Source organism: Geotrypetes seraphini, chromosome 8 (assembly GCF_902459505.1).
Source record: "Geotrypetes seraphini chromosome 8, aGeoSer1.1, whole genome shotgun sequence".
Taxonomy (NCBI): domain Eukaryota; kingdom Metazoa; phylum Chordata; class Amphibia; order Gymnophiona; family Dermophiidae; genus Geotrypetes; species Geotrypetes seraphini.
Window position 1 is genome coordinate 116,601,675 of NC_047091.1, and position 12,525 is coordinate 116,614,199.

At 40.7% G+C, this 12,525-nt stretch overlaps 1 long non-coding RNA gene across 1 annotated transcript in view; it reads right to left on the bottom strand.

The window, feature by feature from the left end:
* Positions 1-517: 517 nt before the first annotated feature.
* Positions 518-12,525, bottom strand: part of LOC117365156 — a 126,318-nt gene continuing 114,310 nt past the window's right edge. The window contains exon 4 of the long non-coding RNA XR_004540366.1: positions 518-646. This is a non-coding gene — a long non-coding RNA (uncharacterized LOC117365156). The remainder of the gene's footprint in view (positions 647-12,525) is intronic.

Genomic DNA, 12,525 nt, shown 5'->3' on the forward strand with positions numbered 1-12,525 from the left:
TCTCACGGAGGCACACAGTTTGCAATACCCTGCCCTAACTCCTTCTTTGTTTATTTTTATTGAGCAAAGTTTATGTGTAAGGTTACAATAATGGATATTGAACATATGGCATGTGGTCCTGCTTTTTGGCATACATCCGGGCTCTAACAGATTTAATGATATTCAAGCTTGTCATTTCAGATGTCTGTGATGCTTTGTCAAGAAAGCATGAGCTGCAGAGATGACACAGTGGAAAGACTAATCAACAGCTAGGTCTGTCTTTGGCAGGCTTCAAGGCCTAACAACAATGCAGATATTCGGGCAGTTTGGTGTATCTGCAGGCTGTGCACTCCTTCTATCAATCAGGTTGGTGTTTGGTGGAGAACCATCCAGAAAGATTGTGGAGACATAAGAGGTTGGCCGTATGAGCAACAGTCGAGCTCATGATGACAGCTTTTGGATTACTGCAAGATGTGAATGGATAGGAACACTATTCTGCATGCTAGGACAGGTAGCTGAGATATATCCTTTGCAGCTGAATAGAAAGACTGGGTGGACTGGACGGGTTTTTCAGATGTCATCGGTTTATGGCACCTGTGCTGGGCTCTTTGGAAGTGATGTAATGGTGGCATCTGGATAATCTCCTCTACTGTTTGCATTCTTCTTCCTGCCAAAGAGAAGAGATGTCAGGGCATTGCAACACATCTTTGTAGACTAAGCCCCCGGCCCTCCTGCTCCAAGCCGAAAGGGGATTTAAATGTTACACAAAATATTTATTGCTCACAAAACTGTTCACTGAGGCTTTTACTTTCAGATTTCAACACTGTGTTTAGGAGCCTATGGCAACCTATCTGTGGAATGGATGCACCAAGAGAGCATTCTGTTATATTGGACCTCCATCTTTGGAATGGATTACCAACTAATTTTCATGTAATTTCTAGTTACACTGTCAATTGTAAAGCTTTATAAACTTGGTTATTTAGAAATAGCTATGGGTTATCTTAGCCCTGCTGTGAAGTCTTTTGGACAGAGGTATCAAGACAGTGCAAAGCAATTATCTTTTGTCATCAGTGGCAAGTGTTCATTATGTTAAGACTCATGCAAGAGCTTTACCTGTGGCAGGGCCACTGTTGTGTTATAAGGTGCTTGGTCATTAGAGACTATGTACAGACATTTCTCAGTTTTAAAAACCATCTGAAAACTGAACTCTGGCTGAAATTCAAAACAATTTAACAGGCCAGAAATAGTGGCCGACTGGTTAAATTTTTAGGTCTTGGCTTTCCAGGTGATTTTTCGGGAGAGATAACTGGTTAAGGCCTGGATTCTCTAAACTGCACCAATACTGGCAGCCGTTGATTGCATGTCAATCACATGATGGTACCGTTTAGAGGATCGCGCCTCCGGGAAAGATAGGCACCGGAAATATAGGCCAGGGTTTTCAAGGCCTACATTTCTGGCACCTATCGTTGACGTGAATCATGCCTACATAGGTGCTTTTCAGTGCCTAATACCACTTTCAATGTTAGCCATATCTATAGTGGTTTTAGGTGTCTAAGGAGGCGCGGTTCCCAGTGCCTTTGGTTTAGTCTCCAGTAGACGCATTGAATTTAACATTATTTGGCATTTCAAAATGGTGTTTCTGTGTTAACTTAGGTGCTAGTAGGATGCCTACCAGTGCCTAAGTTAAGGTGCCATTTATAGAATTACCTCCCCCCCCAAAAAAAGGCCTTCTGAAAATGATCACTTTGCACCAAATTCAAAAGTGGCAAACTTGTAGGTATTCCAGGGGCGGAGTTAAGTTAAGTGTCAATATTCAGCCCCTCCCCACATAACCACTTAAATAGCAATCCTATCTTTAAGCAGTTTGGCTTATGTGGTCAAGAGCTGTCACTTCTATTATATGCAAATTTGCCTCATGCATATTCATTTGAGATATCTTGAAAACCTGACTGGCTGTGGGTCCCTCAGGACAGGTTTATGAACCACTGTGTTAAATGGTTCAGAAAGAAAAATGGATAGTCAGTTCTGAAGCCCAGCCAGGGCCCAGCATTGAATATCTGGGAATAATACCAGCAGTGAAGAGCAAAATGCTCACTGCCGCTGGCTGAATATCAGGTGAAATCTATTTTTTGCAAGCTTTTTCGGTATAAAGATTAGAACACCCTCTTAGTTTGGTATAGACTGTATAACTGCTTGTTTTAATCTTTTATGTATGTTTTCTAATTGTAATCGGCTTTGGTCTAAATGAAATATAAATGATTAAAAAGTAATTAGATAAATAAATAAATATGTTGGTAGGCTTGCAATTCTCTCTTCCTGTCTGATATGGTCTTTGTTATTTTTTATGCAACCTTCTTACGATAGTGCATGGCATGAGATATCATTTTAAAATAAATTGGATTAGGAGCAAAACTCTGAAGAAGGCATATCCGTAAACATTTTTGACCGTAGACTTCCTGGCCCAATTCCTTGCAGAATTTTAAATTTGAATGTAATTAGGGGGAAGAGGAGGAATTTGTGAAACAAAAAATGGAATATAGTAATTTTTTAAATCAATTCACCCATAGTTCATAATGAGTGTTACCCATTTTCTACCTTTTCTGAGCAGATGTCAATTTACATATTGCTCTAGAAATCTACTTTTTAAAACTTCTGAGAACATAAGAACAGCCATACTAGATCAGACCAGTTTCCTGTTTCTGACAGTAGCCAATCCAGGTCACAGTACCTGGCAGAAACCTAAATAGTAGCAAATTAGCGAGGCAAGACTTCTCTTGGCTGAACCTATGCCAAGTCTGTCCCATGAAACCATCTTTGTCTACATATTCTGTAATTTTATCTTTGATAGTTTTCACTATTTTGCCCAGCACTGAAGTCAGGCTTACCAGTCTGTAATTTCCTGGATCATTCCTGGAACCCTTTTTATAATTTAAATCTTTTTATTAATGAGAAACTTAAGACAAGTTCAAAAATTCTTCAACAGAACACAATTCCAGCTCTTAGTACAAACCCTAATTCTAAGTCTTCTAGACTATTGCAACATTCTCTATCTCCCCTGCCGAGCAACAATGACAAAACAACTACAAACAATCCAAAAAACAGCACTGAGACTTCTCTGTTCATTGAGGAAACACGACCACATCACAGAGGCATATCTCAACTCACACTGGCTTCCAATTCTGGCAAGAATTCTATTCAAATTCTACTGTCTACTATATAAAACAATAAACGGCGACAGCCCAACCTATCTGAACAACCGCTTCATCCAAACTAGCTCAACTAGACATAGGGAAACCCACACTCCATTCATGAACCCTCCAATCAAAGAAGTTAAAACGGAAAACACTGTATGATGGCCTCCTAGCCACAAAAGCAGCAAAACTAGACAACCAAATCTCCAATCTACTGGCAACGACCCCAGACTACAAAACGTTCAGAAAAGAAATAAAGACACTACTGTTCCAAAAAATTCCTGAAATCGACTTAATACCGCACGCACCTTCCCATTTCCCCGAAGCATCCTGATCTACTCTTTACCTCCCCTGGAAATTGCCAGATATCATCACCTTGAACTGCAAGGTAATGGCGGAATAGAAATCACTAATGTAATATATGTGCATAAACAGGAAACAGGAATCGAAAAAATCAAAGAAATAGGAGGCACAACCCAGTCAGCTATATTGTATAGACAAACAGCTTTTAACCCCGTTTTATAACTAAGCCCCAAATCCCCATCTTTTGACCAAATGAGCAAATGAACAAAACCCCTATGAAAATCCCTCTCGAGAACTAACCACTCCCCCAAATCCCCTTCCCCCCTCCCAAAAGATATAGCTCACAAATTTAGAGTTGTATATGTTTGAAAACCTGTTAAGTACTAGACTTTGTACTCTCGATGAAAGTGTTTGAATATATTTATCCCAAACCTGTAGAAATGCCTTTTGCTTTTTGTGATGACCTCCAACCCCATAGGATTCCCACATCATTAAAGTTTATTGTGCCGATACCAAAAAGATGGGGGCTCTTCCTGTTCCTGAAACCCTTTTTAAAAATTAGCATAACATTGGCCACCCTATAATCTTCAGGTACCAAGGACAATTTTAGTGATAGGTTATCACAAACAGCAGATAAGCAATTTCATATTTAAGATTTTTCAGTACCCTGAGATGCGTGCAATCCAGTCCAGGTTCTTTATTACTCTTTAAACACTGAGCAAGGAGTGGCATGTCTGGATTTTACATTCAAGACTTCAACCTGACAGATTTGAAAACCTTTTTGAAGCCCTTCACCACTTCATTGCATTGAGAGCCTTAAAGTTTCTTTTCTCTACGGGTTCCTTGAGACAGATTTTCAAAATGTGGTCCAAGTCGTGACCCACATAACCCTGAGAGCTAAGTTTATTTTTTGGTTTAAATTTATTTTGTATGTTATAAAAGGCACATGCACTATAGGGCCGCATGCGGCCCCGTGAAATATTTTGTGCGGCCCCGGTCGAGGGTGATGCAGTGTTTTCCTCTGCTGCCCCCAGGTGTTTACGGTCTTGCCGGCTCCCTTCTCTATCTTGCTGCAGCATTTGTGCGGCCCCAGAAACATTTTTTTTGGCCAATGTGGACCAAGGAAGTCAAAAGGTTGGACACCCCTGATATAAATGAAACGTTTTTGAGAATTCCACTAATATTTTCTCATACACAATGACCGGATGGTAGGTCTGGCTATAGGGACTTTGGTCCTTGGCAAGATTACATATTTCTGAGTGTATGTATGACATCTTTATTAGTATTGGGTATTCACATTGAAATATTATCTTAGAGATCGTTATATCTTTATAAAACAGTGCCTAGTGCCTAGATCCCTGCTCAACTTTGGGTGTAAGGATTTAATCCCAGCATGCAAGTTGGGCACAGATCAATACTGTGGACATCATAAGAGAATGCTCCTGATCTGCCATGTCCCTCCCATCATTATGTCCCTTTTGAGATCCACACAGAAACATTTAGATGCTGTTCTGCCCTGTTTTGGTGACTTGCATCTGTCAGAATGCTTTTCTGTACCAAAAACTCGGTGCAGAAGTAGCACCTAACAATAGATGCCATATAGAATCCATTGCTTCAGGTACAAATTAGGGATGTAAATATCAGTGATAAGATGTGTTTATCTTAACATCAACTCATGCTATAATAAGTGGGATTAACAGTAAAATAACATGTTTTAACTAGGGTTACCAGATTATCCGGAATGAAAATTTTTTTGGGGTGGGAGAGGGTCAATGACCACTGGGGAAGTGTGTGTGGGTCATTACTTAATTCCTTCAGTGGTCATCTGGTCAGTTTGAGTACCCTTTTAGCACTTAGATGCTTCTCAAACAAGTCTAGGTGAAAACCTTTAAAGTTCCGTCTAAAACAGCCAGGATAAGGTTTGATTACAGCTGCAGGACATCCAAGTCTAAGCCCGCCCAAATCCCGCCCATTCCCTACCTCCCAACACACCCATTTCTACTCTGGATGCACAGTGGGTTAGAAGTCCTGCTGGACGTTCAGAAAGTCAGCTTCAGGAAAGCACACTTGGACGTTTTGTCCAGTACGACGTCCAAATGCTGGTTTATGCTGTCTTTTGGTTGTCTTATCTTTTTTGAAAATGAGCCCCATAGTATCTCCAGTCTGGTCCGGTTCACAGAACAAAGTGTTTGACACTGACTGTTCTTTCTGGGTGAGAAAATGACACAAACACGGTTCTTTAATCCAGTGCTGGATTTAGACTTGGTGAAGCCCTAAGCTATATAAAGCTTGGAGACCCCATGTTAATTAATAAGTTACATCATATCGTATATACTAGAAACAATATGTAAATAAAATTTTTAAAATCATTTTACTGTATATATATATATATATATATATATATATATATATATATATATATATATATATATATATATCATGCTGACAAAATTGAGTCATTTGGATCACTTTTATTAACATAGGCCTTCTTTTACTAAGCCAGGTTGGAGGTTTTTACTGCAGCCCGGGGCGCTAAATGCGCTGACACTGCTCCAACGCTCATAAGAATTCTATGAGTGTCGGCGCATTTAGCGCTCTGGGCTGCGGCAGAAACCTCTACCACAGCTTAGTAAAAGGGAGAGATAAATAATAATGAACTTGTTTGCAAAATCAGAAAACCGATAAGCCTGAAAAAAGAAAATTTATGCTTAAAATATTACCTAAATTCATTATGAAGCCATTTTAAAAGTACAGATGAAAGTAATTTCATCTCTTGAACATTTAAATAAGTTTGATAAAAAGCCACATAATCACCCCCCCCCCCCTTTTACAAAAGCATAGCGTAGTTTCTAATGCTGGCCGCAGCGGTAACAGCTCCAACACTCATAGAATTCCTTTGAGTGTAGGAGCTGTTACCACCATGGCCGGTGCTAAAAACCACACTATGCTTTGTAAAACTGGGGGGAAATTTTTCAGAGCCCCCCCCAAAACTTCTGAGAGGCCCTAAGCTGTAGCTTATTTAGCTTATACAGTATGTAAATCTGACACTGCTTTAATCACTTACCCCCTCTTTTACAAAGCTTGATAGCGCAAGCCGCTGCAATAACTGCCCCGAAGCCCCATAGGGATTTAAAGGGCTTCGGGGCTTTTGCCATGTGGCAGCCTCTAGCGCGGCTTTGTAAAAGAAGGGGTTAGTATGGGAGGTGATTTCTAAGGCAGGCTGAACTTTTCTTGCTGTCTCCAGCCAGAAGGATCCTCTTTGCATTGTGGTCCACCCATGGCATTCTGGGATTTGAAGTCCTCTTTTATGACAGCAGCAGACAAGAAGAAACCACAGGAGAATGGATTTCTTCTCTTTGCCAGTGGTGATCCTATGTGTCCTGTGATCTAATCCACTCTGTGGTACAGCAACAGTCTTTCAAGGATCATGCTCTCTGGCTTTTACAATGTATATACATTTTTGTAATGCACTGTGAGCTAAGGCTACAATTCCTTTAACCCTAGGAAAGGGACATTGATTCCCAGGGTGCCTTATGCTGCATTAACCTTTCTTTTTTTTTTCTTCCTAATATCTTTGGAACTGTATGGTTAATTCATGTAGGTATTTACAGGATGGATTGGAAGAGTACTTTGCCACTGTGATGTAGTCCCTAGTGTCACAAATCCCCACATTAACTGGGATTCTAGATGGACAGCCAACAGGCAGCCTATGTCTGCTTCCTGAGCAATGTGGAAGCTTCCATAAAATTGATATTAGATTATTTTATTTAAAGGAAACACTGTTTTTAATTTTCTGAAATGGCTCCTTCAGCTTCTGCAGCTGCCACCTGCCAGTAATAAAATACAGTGAAATTGAAAGGAAAAATAGGAATGAATGTTATTGTTAAGGGGAGATGGTGTCATTTGGATTACATGAGCTTCTGTGGGTTTCCCAGCTCTTATACTGAATCTGTGTGTGTCCTTCAACATGGCTCTCTGTGTCTCAACAGCCAGATTTTACCCTTGAGGTGGCTTCATATTTTAATAAATACATATCTATTTATATAATCTCACATATTCACTCAAAGTAATATTTTTCCACAAGTTTTAAATATCTTGTATGGGCTAGATGCCGGGACTGCTTTAATCTGTGGTTTGGTGAGTCATTGCCTGTACCCTTGCCCATCCTCTGTACTCCTCTCCCTTATAATAATAATGCAGTCTTCTATGCACCCCTGTCTCCCAGCTTGAGCCACAGTGCTGGATTGCGAAAGACACATCAGAGCTGTGGTTGAAGCTCCCTTCTGACAATATCCCACCACACCTGCAAGTAAGTCATCTAGTCATCACCCCCTAGCTTTTGAATAATTTGTGTCCCTTTTATACACGTTGCTTCTGAGATCGTGTGTTCACTAGAGGCCGAAGGAGGGGAAACAGAAACCCCCCTCATTAACTTAATCATAATCTGTCTTTCTCTTCTCTCACCTCCCCCATAAGCTTTTCTAATGCAATCACCTCAGAGGTTGCATGCAAAGAAGAAGGATGAGAATGAGTCCTGGAGAAGGAGTAATTGCTTAAAAGTGATGGTGCTATATAATGTAGCATTAATGTTGCATTGGATCTGTGAATACATAGTGGTCAAACCAGATTTACCCCAGGGGAACATAGATATACAGTGGTGCCTCACACAACGAACTTAATTCGTTCCAGGAGCAAGTTTGTTATGCGAAAAGTTCGTTATGTGAAACGCGTTTTCCCATAACAATACATGTTAAAAAAAATTATTCGTTCTGCAGCATAAAATATGCTAAGATGACATAAAAAAAGATAAATTTGTCAAAATGGTGAAAATGGTGGTCTTGCTGAGGCCAAACTCTTTGACGAGGTCACACTGTTTTACCCCACATTCACTCCTTCTAATTATTTCCCGTTTCATTTCAACAGAAATCACCTTCCTGCTTTTTTTAGAAGCCATGATATATAAAAAATATTGAGTTTATCTTAAAAGGACGACTGCCGTGATACGTGCGTGCGTGATTTAATTCGTAATGAAGAACGATTGCCGCGATACGTGCTTAAGTTAAGCGCAGTGACTAACGACTGCCTGCAGTGCCTGCGCGGAAGGATGCAATACATCGGCAGCGATCGTGGAAGCTCGGGCGACTTCGTTGTGTGAAACGAAGTTCATTGTATGAATCATGACATGAAGTTCGTTGTGTGCAGCGTCCGCTGTGCGAGGCGTTCTTTATGCGAGGCACCACTGTATATATTTTTTACTTTGCTTCATGTCTCATAGAAAGAGACAAAAAGTCACCCCTTTGGTTTTTTATGCTCCTTCCTCAGAGTGTGGAGATGGTGGCAGATCCTTTAGCAAGAATCACTGCAGGTTTCTCCCTTTTTAGTTATAATAGACAACCCAGACTTTCTGGCTGGGGCCAAAGCTTCTAGATTGCAATTTATATGGTACCACGATATTTTAGTTGCTGATGATATCAAACATATTGACTTCCTAACTCAGCATTGGTCTGAGGGATTGGCAGTGGATGTTACATCAGATAACTTTTATCAACATTAGGAGAACTATAAATTATTATTCTTGGCGGCAGCAAAAAGGGCGAACAGAATGCTAGGAATGATAAAGAAGGGGATTATGAACAGATCGGAGAAGGTTATCATGCCGCTGTACCGGGCCATGGTGCTACTCGAAAGGGTCCAGAGAAGAGCAACTAAAATGGTTAAGGGGCTGGAGGAGTTGCCGTACAGCAAGAGATTATAGAAACTGGGCTTCTTCTCCCTCGAAAAGAGGAGATTGAGAGGGGACATGATCAAAACATTCAAGATACTGAAGGGAATAGACTTAGTAGATAAAGACAGGTTGTTCACCCTCTCCAAGGAAGGGAGAACGAGAGGGCACTCTCGAAAGTCGAAAGGGGATAGATTCCGTACGAACGTAAGGAAGTTCTTCTTCACCCAGAGAGTGGTAGAAAACTGGAATGCTCTTCCAGAGTCTGTTGTAGGGGAAAACACCCTCCAGGGATTCAAGACAAAGTTGGACAAGTTCCTGCTCAATTGGAAAGTACGCAGGTGAGGCTAGGCTCATTTAGAGCAATGGTCTTTGACCTAGGATCCGCCGCGTGAGTGGACTGCTGGGCACGATGGACCACTGGTCTGACCCAGCAGCGGCAATTCTTATGTATCGTTACAGGAATTCAATTTCAAACTTTCCCACATGGTGTACATCGCTCGCACTATGGGATTTCGAATGTAGTTGTGGGATACTAATACCTGTTTGAGATGTAAACAGGATAAAGGTACATTGCCCCACTCCTTTCTAGAATGTACTATATTGGAGTCTTTCTGAAGCTCAGTTTTTCTGAGCAATAAGAGATGTGTTGGGAAGGTGGCCACCATATACATATCTACTACATAAGATATAAGAATAGCCATACTGGGTCAGACCAATGGTCCATCAAGCCTAGTATCCTGTTTCCAACAGTGTCCAATCCAGGTCACAAGTACCTGGTAGAAATCCAAATAGTAGCAACATTCCATGCTACCAATCCAGGGCAAGCAGTGGCTTCCCCCATGTCTGTCTCAATAGCAGGATTTGGAGTTTTCCCCCAGAATCTGTCCAAACCTTTCTTAAACACAGCTATGCTAACTGCTGTTACCACATCCTCTAGCATTGAGTTCCAGAGCTTAACTATTCGAGTGAAAAATATTTCCTCATTAAAAGTATTTTCATGTAATTTCATTGAGTGTCTCCTGGTTTATGTACTTTCTGAAAGGGATTCACTCTTACCCATTCTATACCCCTCAGGATTTTGTAGACCTTAATCATATCCCCCCTCAGCTGTCTCTTTTCCAAGCTGAAAAGCCCCAACCTCTTTAGTCTTTCCTCATACAAAAGGAGTTCCAGACCTTTAATCATTTTGGTTGTTCTTCTTTGAACCTTTTCTAATTCCGCTATATCTTTTCTGACATAACGACTAGAATTGTGTGCAATACTCAAGGTGAAGTCGCATACTACTTATGTTGGATGATTGGGAATCTGATGAAGACAGAGATAGAGAAAGGCTAATTTTCTATTGCACAGAAAAAAATTATTCTTTCAGGTCTATTACTGGCTAAGAAATTGATTTTGAAAGACTGGATCGGAGATACAACTCCGATACTATCTATGCAGACTCACTGAATGATGAGTTTAGGATTATGTGAACTGCGTTTGTATGCTCATTGCTTTATGCCTTGGGCGAAATCCTACACACTCCTGTGGAAAAAATTCTTGAGGCTGTATGGGCAACACAAAATAGACTACCCTGAAGATGACAGTTCTACTTAATTATGTTTATTCTCTACCACTATTGATTATTGCAGCCTGCCGGAAGCAGAGGAGGGGGGTTTAGATATAGTAACATAGTAGATGATGGCAGATAAAGACCCGAATGGTCCATCCAGTCTGCCCAACCTGATTCAATTTAAATTTTTTACATTTTTTCTTCTTAGCTATTTCTGGGCAAGAATCCAACGCTCTACCCGGTACTGTGCTTGAATATAGTGAATATAGTTGGGGTGAACGATGTGTACTACTAGGTTATATTTGTAACTTCAGCAGAATGGACAGAGCTCTGTGATTGGGGATGTTCCCCTGGATAAGAGTTCACCAAGTGGAGGGGCTGGTTTTGATTAGTTCCTATTGTTTGTGAATAACCATGTTTGTGCTGTTGTCTGTTGGATATCTATTTCTACTTGGTTTGTTACATGCTTTTTGACTCTTATATGTGAGTGTTAATTCTGCTTTGGATTCTTACCCAGAAATAGCTAAGAAGAAAAAAATTAAAAAAAAACCATTTACATTGAATCAGGTTGGGCAGACTGGATGGATCATTCGGGTCTTTATCTGCCATCATCTACTATGTTAGTATGTGATTGTACTGTAATTGAAAGTGTTTTTTCCGTTTATGCTGTCTTGAACTATTGTGAATGTTTCATTTTGTTAACCGCTTAGTCACCTTCACATATGGGCCCTCTACACTGTACCTGTATACTGCTTACCTATTTAAATTGTATCTTTATCTGCTGATTGTACCTATATTCGCTGATTGTCCAGCCCTTCTTTGTTGTAAACCGCCTTGAACTACTATGGCTTTGGCGGTATATAAGAAATAAATTATTATTATTATTATTATTATTATAGGCGGTCTAGAAATAGATAAAATAAATAAATTCAGGCTGTTAATAAATCCAAACAAGCAATTACATAAATAAACTGTCTACATCTGTAGAACTCCTCTTTTCCCCCTCCCCTATCCCCCAGCAAATATAAAGAAAACATGTAACTAAGCAGACAAGAGAGATGTTTTTTTTCTACTACTATGACTACTGTACTGAATGAGGGATCTGTGCTTCTTAGGGGGTGTCGTTATCTAAGAAAAGAAAGGCCTTGGCTTGCCTTTCTCTCTCTACTGAGGAGTTCAAGGCCATATTCCATGGGAACCAGTTTCTGTAGGAGAATGGACAGACCTTACAAGCCCTTTGATATGGAGGGGGAAGGGAGGCATGGGGGAAGAAGTATTTGGATTTATAAAAATGACTATAGAGCTTGGTTCTTGCTTTGAGCAGTGGAGAAGAAAAGAGAGGCGCTGAAGTGCTCTATAGAAGTGTGTCCTTGAACACACAGATGCTGCCAGGCTGCTGGAACCAGCTCACACCCCCGGAGGTGGTCAATTTTTTCAGCTTATTCCCAAACCTATCTTCTCTTCCCTTCCCTACCCTCTCATCCTTTCTCTCCCCTGAAATTGCCAAGTCGTAACATGTTCAGCTGTGTAGTGGATAATGCAATCTCCTGATACACTAAATGGAAAGGGTTTGAGGCGCTAGGGTTACCATATGGTTCCAGAAAAAGGAGAACGGATTGAGACGTCCGAGTTTTACTTCCATTGCTTTCAATGGAAGAAAAACCCGGATGTCTCGATCCGTCCTCCTAATTACGGAGCCATATGGTAACCCTAGTTTTGGCTCTCTGATGGCCCAGAGGGGTTGAGAGGCCTGGGTTGGATTCCTGCATCTTTTA